Source organism: Schistocerca nitens, chromosome 1 (assembly GCF_023898315.1).
Source record: "Schistocerca nitens isolate TAMUIC-IGC-003100 chromosome 1, iqSchNite1.1, whole genome shotgun sequence".
Taxonomy (NCBI): domain Eukaryota; kingdom Metazoa; phylum Arthropoda; class Insecta; order Orthoptera; family Acrididae; genus Schistocerca; species Schistocerca nitens.
The window spans coordinates 987,554,832-987,567,961 of record NC_064614.1 but is presented as its reverse complement, the minus strand read 5'-3'; the positions used below and the strand labels follow the sequence as shown (position 1 = coordinate 987,567,961).

Sequence of the window (13,130 nt, the reverse complement as noted above, 5' to 3'; positions counted from 1 at the left end):
GTACATAGCTCGAATATTATTGATTTTGTTTCCTATTCCACTACCCTTGCTTCCAAAGATAGCTGTTTCAATTCCCCGATCATTTCCGTTACTAGTGTGAGCTATACCGACCTATTAAAATCCTAGCAGTAATTATTCTTCTTTCTCTTCTTTTTGTTTGTTCTGGGCGTTATATTACATTCTCCCAAATTTAAAGAGGGAGCTGTCATTCATTATGGCAAGTGGAAATTTTGTCCAAGACTTTGTATCATTTCATACCATCGACCAAAGACGATATTTCCTTATAGACGGGAGCGTCTTCACCGAACAAAATGATCGTGCTCCTGATCCTGTTTCATAGGTCGTAGGCGTATGTGGCAAACATTAAGGTCACTGCCGATGTTGCTTTCGTATCTATGGAACAAACAACGTCCGGTAAAACATCTTCACTCCTGAAATTTAAAAAATTCACAGGACATTTTTATTTTCGTATTTACAACAAACCAATTCACAAGCATCACAGAAAAGCTGAAGGAATATTTTTTGGTAATTCAGCAACGTAAAAACAGACGTCCACATGTTTGGACTTCCAGTCTCACTTATCATGAAAACGTATTAGCCTTTGCTTTGTATTTTCTCGTCCTTAACGTTAAGAAATTTATGTTATTTGAAACACTCAAGTGCATATGCTTATGTACAGAGAAAACAGGTTTCTTAATATTAACATTTTTTAGATTCAGCATACGGTTTCTAATATAAAAGTTTTTGATGCTCCAAAAATCTTCATAAATGAATGAAAGTAGGTATCATACAAAAATTTCTCGAAATAAATGAATAACAAGGTATTTTACATCAAGGCGGACTCAATTTCTGATATTATTGTTTTTCTATGCAAACACGGGCAAAATGGAACAGTTCCAAGATAACATTATGACCTTTAAAAATATTTTTACCTTTAGCAGAAGTATCAAAACAGTTATTTTCCACAATACGTAAATAAATTTCATTTTGATGCCAATGGTTTCATGGAATTCCAGCTAGGTTTGCTGTATTTTGCCAACGGCCTTGCCGCAGTGGTAACACCGGTTCCCATCAGATCACCGAAGTTAAGCGCTGTCGGGCTGGGCTAGCACTTGGATGGGTGACCATCCGGTTTTCCGGGGGCTGTTGGCAAGCGGGGTGCACTCGGCCCTTGCGAGGCAAACTGAGGAGCTCCTTGACTGAGAAGTAGGGGCTCCGGTCTCGTAAACTGACACACGGACGGGAGAGCGATGTGCTGACCACATGTCCCTCCAATTCCGCATCCGGGAACAATTCTTGACTAACGATGACATGGCAGCCGGTCGGTACCGTTGGGCCATCATAGCCTGTTCGGGTGGTGTTTAGTTTAGTTTTTCTGTATTTTGAAAGGTTCGTTGCATCAAGAAATTTTGGTAGGTGCTCAACATTGTCAAACCTAACTTCAGCAAATAGTTGCGAAATAGCTGTTCTTGGTTATCCAAGCAGATTTTCTACATCATCTACGTCTTCGCTGTCAGAGAAATTCACTGTACACGAATGTTCTCTTCTCCTAGAAAATAGAATGGCATATTTATAATAAATTATAACTTTGCTAGCACGTATTGTGCATTCTTTTTGTTTGCTATTTGGTACATCACCTAACAACTGGCAATCACGTGTCTATAAAACTACTAAAAATGTATAGCAACCATTTTGCTCCACAAATGTAACATTTGTTCTATATTAAAAACCAGTCACAATGATCAAACTTTCTCGTGATTTCATTAGAGACTTTCACTGTCGTCAGTTGTAGAGCATCTAACATCCTTTTCCCTTATCTGCGTTTTGACCTGAGGTCCATGTTCTAGGAAGCTCAGAAAGCGCCGTTATATTATAATAAAATACTGAATTTATGCAAATGTGAACTAATTCTCACCATTTAGAACAGTTACCGAAAGTCTAATATATAGGTATGATATGTATTTATACCTCTTTCCGCTTTGTAGAAGCAGGTATTTTCAGCATACGACGAACTCTAAACTAACACACGAGTCGTTCTTTACCAGACTCTGCATTCCAGTGTTAAAACTAAGAAACAGAAGTTGCAGAGTTGTAGAAATAAGAGAAGAAAAATCAGCGTGTTTGTGGAGAAAAAAATTTGAACGTAGATCTACATTGGTGGGCCGTGAGAACGAACAAGTTAACGTAGTAGGTTCTATTACTACAGGTATCGTTCCACTGTCCTGTCCCATAGACTGTTAACAACAGATAAATATTAATGGAATTCCTTAGTTCAAAATACAGTGAAGTTATTTGTTTATTTTCTCAGCAGTTTCGTCATCCCCTGCGTCTCTGCCCTTCGAAAAGCCCTCTTAACGTCCACCGGGACTCGGCGGTTTCATAGCTCGGCGCGGGCAGCGACCAGCACCCGTAGCGGACAAAAGAACAAGCGATAGGCGAGCAGAGCGCCATAGCCCTCCCATAAAGAGGACCGTTTCCTCCTCGAAATGGAACGCATTCAAAACTGACGATTAAGGGGGGAGGGCGAGAGGCCGCCGAGAAAGGCTTTTCTGGGGAGATAGCGTGATGTACGGCGCCGCGACAATGGCCGCGGCCAAACACAATGCCGGCAGGGGGCCCTGTGCCCGGCGCCCAGGTGCTACAATCAGAGCCCGCGGCTACAACCACAGCTACAGGTAACGACCGCAGATAACAAACGGCCGGCCACTCGTTGCTGCCCCGGCAGCCGAAACTTCCGGATCGTCCTTACAATCCTATCTTGGGCGCTCACTTTCGGTTCCTGGCAACGACAACTATAGGATGAATCGAACTATACTTGTCGTACCCACTATCGAACGACCTTTGATCACAATTCGTTTCTTTCTTTTTAACAGTTGTAAGAATCACAATCCCCCTCCTTAGCTGAGAGGTCAGCGCGTCTGCCTACCATGCAAGGGAATCGGGTTCGATTCCCGCCCGTGTCGGGAATTTTCTCGGTTCCGGGACTGGATATTGTGATGTCTACATTGTCATTTCATTATCATCGAAGAAGCCGACCTTGGGGAAGATCAGTTTGGATTCCGTAGAAATACTGGAACACGTGAGGCAATACTGACCCTACGACTTATCTTAGAAGCTAGATTAAGGAAAGGCAATCCTACGTTTCTAACATTTGTAGACTTAGAGGAAGCTTTTGACAATGTTGACTGGAACACTCCATTTCAAATTCTGAAGGTGACAGGGGTAAAATACAGGGAGCGAAAGGCTATTTACAATTTGTACAGAAACCAGATGGCAGTTATAAGAGTCGAGGGACAGGAAAAGGAAGCAGTGGTTGGGAAGGGAGTGAGACAGGGTTGTAGCCTTTCCCCAATGTTATCCAATCTGTATATTGAGCAAACAGTGAAGGAAACAAAAGAAAAATTCGGAGTCGGTATTAAAATCCATGGAGAAGAAATAAAGACTTTGAGGTTTGCCGACGACATTGTAATTATGTCAGAGACAGCAAAGAACTTGGAAGAGCAGTTGAACGGAATGGATAGTGTCTTGAAAGGAGGATAAAAGATGAACATCAACAAAAGCAAAACGAGGATAATGGAATGTAGTCGAATTAAGTTGGGTGATGCTGAGGGAATTAGATTAGAAAATGACACTTAAAGTAGTAAAGGAGTTTTGCTATTTGGGGAGCAAAATAACTGATGATGGTCGAAGTAGAGAAGATATAAAATGTAGACTGGCAATGGCAAGGAAAGCGTTTCTGAAGAAGAGAAATTTGTTAACATCGAGTTAGATTTAAGTGTCAGGAAGTCAATTCTGAAAGTGTTCGTATGGAGTGCTACAGAAGAATGCTGAAGATTAGATGGGTAGATCAAGTAACTAATGAGGAGTTATTGAATAGGATTGGGGAGAAGAGAAGTTTGTGGCACAACTTGACTAGAAGGAGCGATCGGTTGGTAGGACATGTTCTGAGGCATCAAGGGATCACAGATTTAGTATTGGAGGGCAGCGTGGAGGGTAAAAATCGTAGAGGGAGACGAAGAGATGAATACACTAAGCAGATTCAAAAGGATGTAAGTTGCAGTAGGTACTGGGAGATGAGGAAGCTTGCACAGGATAGAGTAGCATGGAGAGCTGCATCAAACCAGTCTCAGGACTGAAGACCACAACAACAACATATCATCGACACGCATGTCGTCCATTGTGGCGCTAACGGAAGAGACTTGCACCTTCGCGACCGATCTTCCTCAGCTGGGGACTCCTGGCCACCAATACCAAACGATAATATCATCATTTCATTTCAATAATCACTATTTTCTTACAGGTACCACTCCAGCAGGTGATAGTGTTAGAAATTCCATTATTGTAAATCGGCGGAAAAAAGGCAGAATGGAGGTAAGTGAACTCTATAAACGTATGTAACGGCACCCTATTTTCGACTTCTTAACGACTGACTCCTAGCCTCACAACTTCCTCGAGTCTCCATCGCCTAACGTGCATCGATGTGTTGCTTCTCTTGGAAATGGTTCAAATATGGCTCTGAGCACTATGGGACTTAACATCTGAGGTCATCAGTCCCCTGCTTCTCTTCAAAATCTTGAAAGTGTCTTCCTTTCATGTGCAAATTTTATCCAGGGTAATTCTAAACTCACCAACGGCCTTGCTGCAGTGACAACACCAGGTCCCGTCTGATCACCGAAGTTAAGCGCTGTTGGGCTGGGCCATCACTTGGATAGGTGACCATCCGGTCTGCCGAGCGCTGTTAGAAAGCGGGGTGCACTCAGCCCTTGTGAGGCAAACTGAGAAGCTACTTGGTTGATAAGTAGGGGCTCCGGTCTCGTAAACTGACATACGGCCGAGAGAGTGGTGTGCTGACCACATGCCCCTCCATATCCGCATCCAGTGAAGTCTGTGGGCTGAGGATGACACGGCGGCAGGTCGGTGAGTTGGGCCTTCGCAAGGCCTGTTCGGACGGAGTTAGTTAGTTAATCCTACTGTCACGCGACAAAATTTCGGAGGTTGTTCAGTGATTTTGTCTGATTGTATGGCACAATGAACACGTCGTCTCTCGTACCTTGTTACAAAGCAGTCTTGTAATCGTGTTCAGTTCGGTGCGTTACTGTGAAAATATGTTCAGATAAGCGCGAAAGCCAATAACTGTCAATCACAAAAAACTGCATTACAAAATACAGAGTGTATGGGAATGCAAAAGTATACTGATGTCCCTGCAGGAATATATTAGCACAGCTTCGTTGCGCCGCTCTTTAATTGCATAAAGTGAATCCAAGAGCGAGATGCATATCGACCATCTTCTTGTCTGAAAACTATATCGAAACTACTGTCTGTCACTTTTGACACTAGATTCCAGCCTTCCTGATCAAGGTTTTCCGTGATTTCGCTAAATCGCTTTGGGCAAATGCCGGGCTGGTTCCTTCGAAAGGGAACGGTCGCATTCCTTCTCGATCCTCCCCGTTGTTGATGGGTCGTTAAACACTAATCGCCTCCTCACTTTTAGCGCACAACTAACTCTGCCAGGAAAATAAACACAAGGCAGAACCGAACAGTACTGGATGCTCTCTCGAGAGTAAAGACTGGCGTGGCCATTACTGCTGTCAGCAGCAAGTAGCGCGAGTGAACAGAACAAGTTTGTTTCCAACCAGGATACACAGCGCGTAACGTCGATCTTTTGCGCTCTTGTGCAGATATTTTCAGTGAAATACAGATACAAAGACAATAAATATAACATTTCAATCGAAATTCAATAACTCTGTAACGAGACATCTCTGACACAGAAACAGTCTGAAATTAACCCTGAACAATCTCCGAAATCGTTGCGGTAAATATCGTTTTCAACCTTGTATTCCAGTCGACAGCAGGAACATACGCGTAAGTATTTACGCAACTGTTTGACATCCTCAGGTGGTTGAACCTTGCTGGAGGCTAGGTGTGGCTGCCGGTATCCGCATGTCGACTGCCCTTTATGTACAGGGTGAGTCACGAGGTTTTCCTCCGGTTCCTGAGGGTATTCCTTAGCTTATTTGGAACAAAAAATTTCAATAAAGTTATGGGATCAGGTCCATAATTAAGGATCTACAGAAACTGAAAAACTCTGGAAAACGGCAGAAAAAACTTTTACTGTAGGATTTCACTATCAAATATGCACATAATTAATTTACACAATTTTGTAGCAGTGTCTTGCATTCAGAGTGGATTTAAATCAAGAGTTCATAATTTCCTCGCTGCATTTGAAGGGAAAGATTAGCACGGGAGTGAACCACGCGAGCAGCATTTCGTAATTTCACATGCTCGTTCCTTATTGATGTTGCGGCATCGAAAATGCGTTGTATCAATTCTTCTCGAGTTTCCACCTTACCTTCGTGCACGATGTCTTTTATTCACCCCCAGATGCAGTAATTTAAGGGTGCTAAATCTGGGGATCTGGCAGGTCAGTTGATAGGGCCCCCGCGACCTATCCATCGATGTGGGAATTACTGATTAAGATAAGCTGTTACCACATGGTGGAAGTGTGCAGGCGCCCCGTAATGTTGGACGTATATGTGGCGTCTTTTTTTCCAGAGGGACATCTTCAAGAAGCTGCGGTAAGTCTACTCGTAAAAAGTTACTATACATCTGACTATTTAAATTTCCCGGGAGAATAAACGGCGCTAGTAACTGGTCACACAAAACCTCACACCAGACAAAGACACCGAATCTGCATTGAAACTGAGATACTACCGTGGCATAGGGGTTTTTCTTCTGCCAAGACATGCATGTTACGCATGTTGTTGATGTCATTGCTTGTAAAGGTTGCCTCATCACTGAACATTATGAAGCGATAGAGTTGCCGATTTCCATTTAACCAGTTAAAAAAGTGCAAACCGTTGGCACAATCATGTGGCTCACATGAAAAGTACACAGTCCATTGTCATGGAGAATCCTACATACCTTAGATTGAGAAAAGTTTAATCGGGTAGCTAGGCGTCTTGCACTTGAACGAGGACTGCCCTCTACTGCATTAAGAATGCAAATACGAATAATGGGAAGAGTACCAGTTTCTAGCAATGTTAGATATGTTCTACTAAATGTTTTGGCACTCGGAATCGTACGATTATAATACCAACGGTGATATTTGGCAACAGCAGCTTTCGCATTACCAACACAGAAGCCCAAACTGTGCATCATCTCTCCAAACTTGTTCGGCATCGGAAAATGTACTGTACACAGGAGACAATAACAGTAATATATATATATATATATATATATATATATATATATATATATATATATATATATATATATATATATATATATATATATTAAAGTACATGACGATTTCAGTTTCGTTTACGAACAACATTTAAAGCGAGTTTTACTTCCAAGCCTTTCGTCTGCTTTCGTGTAAAGCATGACGCGCAATTTGTAGTGCCAGCACGGCAACTGGTAGGCGTGCCCCCCCCCCCCCCCCCCCCCGCGGCTCCTCTCCTCTCGCCAGCCAATGCTTGCTTCCTCCTCTCCCCGCACTCCACTCACAACTCAGCCTTCTTACAGTTAACACACTGTACCTAAGACTGATCGTGTGTCCAGTGAACACAAGTGTAGCGCGCTCCATACACCGTGGCACGTTTCGGAACTCTGTCGTTGCTCCTTAATTATGGCTGTGATCACATTACTGTATTTACATTTTTTGTTCCGACTAACCTAAGGAATAGCCTCCAGCAACCGGGGGAAAACCTCGTTACCCACCATGTAGAATACGTGCGCAAAGAATGCACAAGCGCTGAAATCACGCATGTGCAGTGATTTGCAGGTAGATAGCACCATACTCAAACGCCCTCTGCCGAAAGTCGCTATGCTTAAGAACAGCGCGGCTAGACATTACTCACTACAAAACCAAACTAGACCAATGCTATGACGGTTCTGTTATCGACATTTCTTGATTTTCTCGTCGTGATTTAACATCAGCTAATGCAGGGCTCCAGGTTGTGGCAAGTTGAAATCCCGCATCCGTATCGATGAGATTATCAGCGGTACTGATATGTATTGCATCCTTACTGACGTAATCCCAGAAAGATGATGCTGGGGATAAAACTTCCGTCTTTTTATAAATCATGCGATGTCCTGTATCCGGACAGTGTTCTGCAATTGCCGACCTCTCCGCTTATGTTCATCGCAACGTTCTTGTACTGTGCGACATGCCTGACCTATATATGCCACCCCACATTGACAAGGAATCTTATGCACATCACGTTTGATCAAGCCAAAACCATCCTTAACCGAAACGAACAGATTCCTCAGATTTGTAGATGGTCGGAAACACACTTAACGTCGTAACTTCCGAGGACTCTTCTGGTTCTTGACAACATTGCACCAAAATCGACAAGAAGGTCAAAGTGGTGGGTGTCTTCGTATCTTCATTCTGCTCCATGGATTGAACTTGCGTGGACCTGAATGCACTGCGTATCTGAGTCTCAGAATAACCGTTTTGTCGGACCACTGTCTTCAAATGTCGTATCTCACTCGACAGGCTTTGAGTATCATACACCACACGCGCACTGTGAACTAACACATGTGCTGCATTTCGCTTTTACTTGTCACCGTGCTTACAGGTTTCTTTATCAGATAAGCAAAAAAAATGTCCGACCATTTGTTGTTGTGTACTAATGGGAGATAGATGTTGTGATGAAGTTCGTCGGCTTCTACTTGTTTGCGACCATGCGCCATTGTGTTAAATCAATTGTCATCACTGCGCTTCTTTATTTGGTGGTACAAAATTAGCACGGCTCGAGAAGTTTCATATCACACCTTGTAATGAGAAATAATGTTTCAGTTCTAGAAAAAGTAATGTGAAACGAATTTCAAAAGATCTCGAGAAACTTTAAGTTTGTTTCAACAACAAAAAATAATTCTGTCAGCTGACAAAATTTTCTATTGGATAAATTGAAGCAGCTAGTCATGAAAAGGAAAATCCTTCACTTCTATATGGAAAAGCAGTTTCTAACAGCAGCAGTCGCTTTGCGAAAGTTAAAAACTGAACTTGAAGTTATAAATTATATGAGTAAAACAAACCTATGGGTTGTTGTTCGGGAATTATGCTACAGACATTAAAAGTTCAAAAATTAGTCTTGAATGTTAGAAATAATCTAGTAGCTGAAGAAAGAGTCGAGTTCCTGTAGGAAATTAAAAATACTTGCGATGTAATGAGTGGCCCTTTTTGCTACCATGTTTTACGAAGTATGAAATTTATATAGTTTGGAGACCTGATGCGATACGAACTAGGTCATAAAGTCTTCATCGTATGAATAAAACATACTTCATGTATCATAAAAATGAGTTGTTTATGACAGAGTAAGTGTTCGAGGTGGAATGGTAGTAAACCTACATAAACATTTCTCAGCTGTCGTTACGAGTGCGCACAAATTGGTATAGGTGACGTACAGTACAATTGGTCGTTTCTCTCCATTTGAGACGGCAAAAAGTTAAGCCTTCCGCGAATTACCTTATTGAATCGGCGCGTCGAAGTTCCTCCTACCTATTCTCTGCAGCTTCAAATGGTTCAAATGGCTCTGAGCACTATGGGACTTAACAGCCGTGGTCATCAGTCCCCTAGAACTTAGAACTACTTAAACCTAACTAACCTAAGGACATCACACACATCAATGCCCGAGGCAGGATTCGAACCTGCGACCGCAGCAGTCGCGCGGTTCCGGACTGCGGGCCTAGAACCGCGAGACCACCGCGGCCGGCTATTCTCTGCAGTTCTCTCGCTGATGTATATAGGCTCTTTAAGTAATTCTCGTAACGTACTGAATTCCTTCAGAGATGCAAACAGTTAATCTATGTGATTATGACTGGAAGTGTTTGTAGCTAATCTACTTGAAATAACTTGCTGAATTCCATTACAGCGCATTTATTAACAAACATTGTAAAATATTTCACAGTAAACAGTTGGTATGTAATAGAAATCTCGAGTACACTTAGTATAACTTCAAAATGATTTCTACATTGTTGGCGAAATTGAGAGCCACCTCCGATTGGCGGGAAAGGTGGGCTTCAAGTACATCTCATTTCTGGAAAGAGAACTACGAATCAATGTCCAATTATTATGAAATCCAAGAACGATTCTGTTGTCGAATGAGTGAAAAGCAATAACTTAGAGCATCCGTCATACGCCACGTCTTGTGAGAGATTTACTGAGCTACTGGAACACATGCGACTGCACGTCAGTTCACAATAAAGCCGTTTTGAGTGTATGTCGCGGTCCCACGTGTGTTGTTTTGTGTTGCTTAGAGTGAACGGAACGCCATTAACCGTGTATGAGGCTTTTTTAAGAACAATTTAGTGAACAGATTTAGTCTTCTGTTTTTTCCTACACCAGTGTCACTCCAATCTCCAGAGAGTTAACATACTTTGTGTAGGTGGTCAGTAGTCACCACACGAAACAGTGGAACTTCATTATAACAGTACACGAAGATTAAGAGGGCCGTACACTTTATTATTGCCTATTAATAAATTTTACTACTAACGACAGTGCGGCAAGACGGCTTTTATTTTACTTGACGCTACGGAACTGTTGCCTTGTAAGCTGTAGTAAGTAACTGACACCTAAAGATGATCCGTGGATGGAAACCGACAGTACGCAAAGAATAATTTATCAGCAGCACATTTTGGTGGTTGAAATATATCTTTCTTCAAGGTTCTCCTAACGTTTTTCAGTCATTGTCCCGCACTGGAAAATGCAAGCCAACTAATCGCTATATGTCCTAGTCTCAGTTTTCATTTACTGTTACAAATGCGCATGACTAATCATCGTTCATTTATTGAGAGATGCTTGTCTATTCAGTGTTGTTATGCACTACCATTTTACTGTTTCTTAGAAACAGATTCTTGCTCTCTACACACATCGTCTCTCACCACGGCAATGCTGTATGAGAACACAAACACAACTTGGCAGCTCTTTACTGGGAGAAAGGGCGCTTCTCGCGCATTACGATGGCGGAAGCACGCTGATGTGAAACAACGCTCGGTCGAAGCCTCCCACATTTTATAACTACTAAAGCAACTTCTTTGCAAACTCTTGTCCACCACCACTGGAAATGTTCGTTTTCGACAGAATTCCAAGCCTACAATCGTGTTTTCTCCCCTTCAACAGTTATGGCGGCAAGCCTAATCGCTGAGCCTTGCTTGAACATTATTGCGATGAAAGGAGTAACAGAAAATTTACGAAAATCCACCATTAACTAGGGAAAGGTTTATGTCTTTAAAGTGTGCTAAAGAGATTGTTGACGAAAGTAAAAGGTTTGCTAGAAAAGTATTCGACTTTTTTTTGCGAGTACCTGATGGATTTAAATCTAGCGCGCTGGCATGAGCCGATCTTGAATCTTCGGGCGCATGCGTGACATTTTTCCCCACTGTCGACGGCTTCAGTTGCTGGAAAGCAGCAGTTGAGCGCTGTAGTGTTCAGTTGTAGTGTTCAGTGTTCGTGTCGGTTTCTCATAGCAAGCGAAATGATGGAACTACTGGAGCAGCGCCAATGCATCAAATTTTGCCAGAAACTGGACGAGAGCCAGATGGAAGATTCAGAAGGCTTTCGGTAATCATATTATGGGAGTCATACACATTAAGGAGTGATACATTCGGTTTAAAGTCGGCTGCACAAGTGTGAAGAACGAGCCACGTTGTGGTCCACCATCAACATGTCGAAATGATCAGGCCACTGCTAACGAAAGAACAAAAACAACTTCTTGTTGAGGTCTCACAGGCCATACTCGACTCCACAAACAGTGACCCCGAGTTCATGAAAACCACTCACTGGTGATGATTCCTGAGTGTACAGGTACGATCCGGAAACCACAATGGAAGTATTTCTAGTCACCAAGACTAAACAAGGCTCACCAAGTGCGCGGCGACGTCAAAGTAATGCCGACTGCTTTCTTTGACTACCGCGGTATGGTACAACACAACTATGCACCACAGGGTCAGACAATCTCCAAAGAGTACTACTGCGATGTCAAATGGTTCAAATGGCTCTGAGCACTATGGGACTCAACTGCTGTGGTCATAAGTCCCCTAGAACTTAGAACTACTTAAACCTAACTAACCTAAGGACATCACACACATCCATGCCCGAGGCAGGATTCGAACCTGCGACCGTAGCAGTCGCACGGTTCCGGACTGCGCGCCTTTTACAGCGATGTCCTCCGTCGCTTACATACTTCTATGCGGTGCAAGATACCAGACTGGCGGTCAACAGGATATTGGCGCCTCCATGACGACGGTGCTCCAGCATATTCCTCGCATTTCATTCAGACTTTTTCGACAAAATACCAGATTAGCGTGCTTCAAAAGGATTCTTACTTCTTGATTTGGCATCCTGCAATTTGTGGCTGTTTCCAAAACGCAAAAGACCTTTGAAACGAAAGCGATTTCAGACAAGAGAGGACATTATGGCAGCAACGACAGCCGTACTAAATTCCATTCCGAAAGACGCTTTTCCGGCATGCTTCCAACTATGGCTGCATCGCTGGGATTATGTGGAGTCCTAAGGGCACTACTTTGAGGACGATTAGAAGTCCAACACTCCAGGTAAGCTAGCTTTTTCCGGCTAAAATTCGCATATTTTTCTAACAGACCTTGTATTCTCTGGCTAATGTGACTCGTCGAAGCTGGCACTCCCAGTAAAGTGTTTGAAACAACAAGCTATCTTGTAAATATTGCTGGATAAGTTGCCTTATTTTCAACCAAGATATAGTACTGGCATAGAAAATAGATGTAGACCTTTCCACACAAGTCTGGAGAAATGCAACATGTGATCTAATCAGAATACCGGGGGAGATAAAGCATCTATCTCTGTAAGATGGATATTAAAGAAAAACGGCCTTCAGCCACAGACTAAGATAACCGGTCATTTATAGGTAGACCTACGAATTATCGTGAACTCGAAGCTAGGGATCAGTTTGCTACTTCTGTATATTTCATATACAGATGTAATTTCGAGAGATGAAACAGGCCAGCCGCTGTGGCCGAGCGGTTCTAGGCGCTTCAGTCCGGAACCGTGCTGCTGCTGCGGTCGCAGGTTCGAATCCTACCTCGGGCATGGATGTGTGTGATGTCCTTAGGTTAGTTAGATTTAAGTAGTTCTAGTTTCTAGGGGACTG

General features: G+C 42.8%; 1 pseudogene; it reads left to right on the top strand.

The window, feature by feature from the left end:
* The first annotated feature begins 1,034 nt into the window (after positions 1–1,034).
* Positions 1,035–1,152, top strand: LOC126206441 (5S ribosomal RNA; annotated as a pseudogene).
* The last annotated feature ends 11,978 nt before the right edge of the window (positions 1,153–13,130 follow it).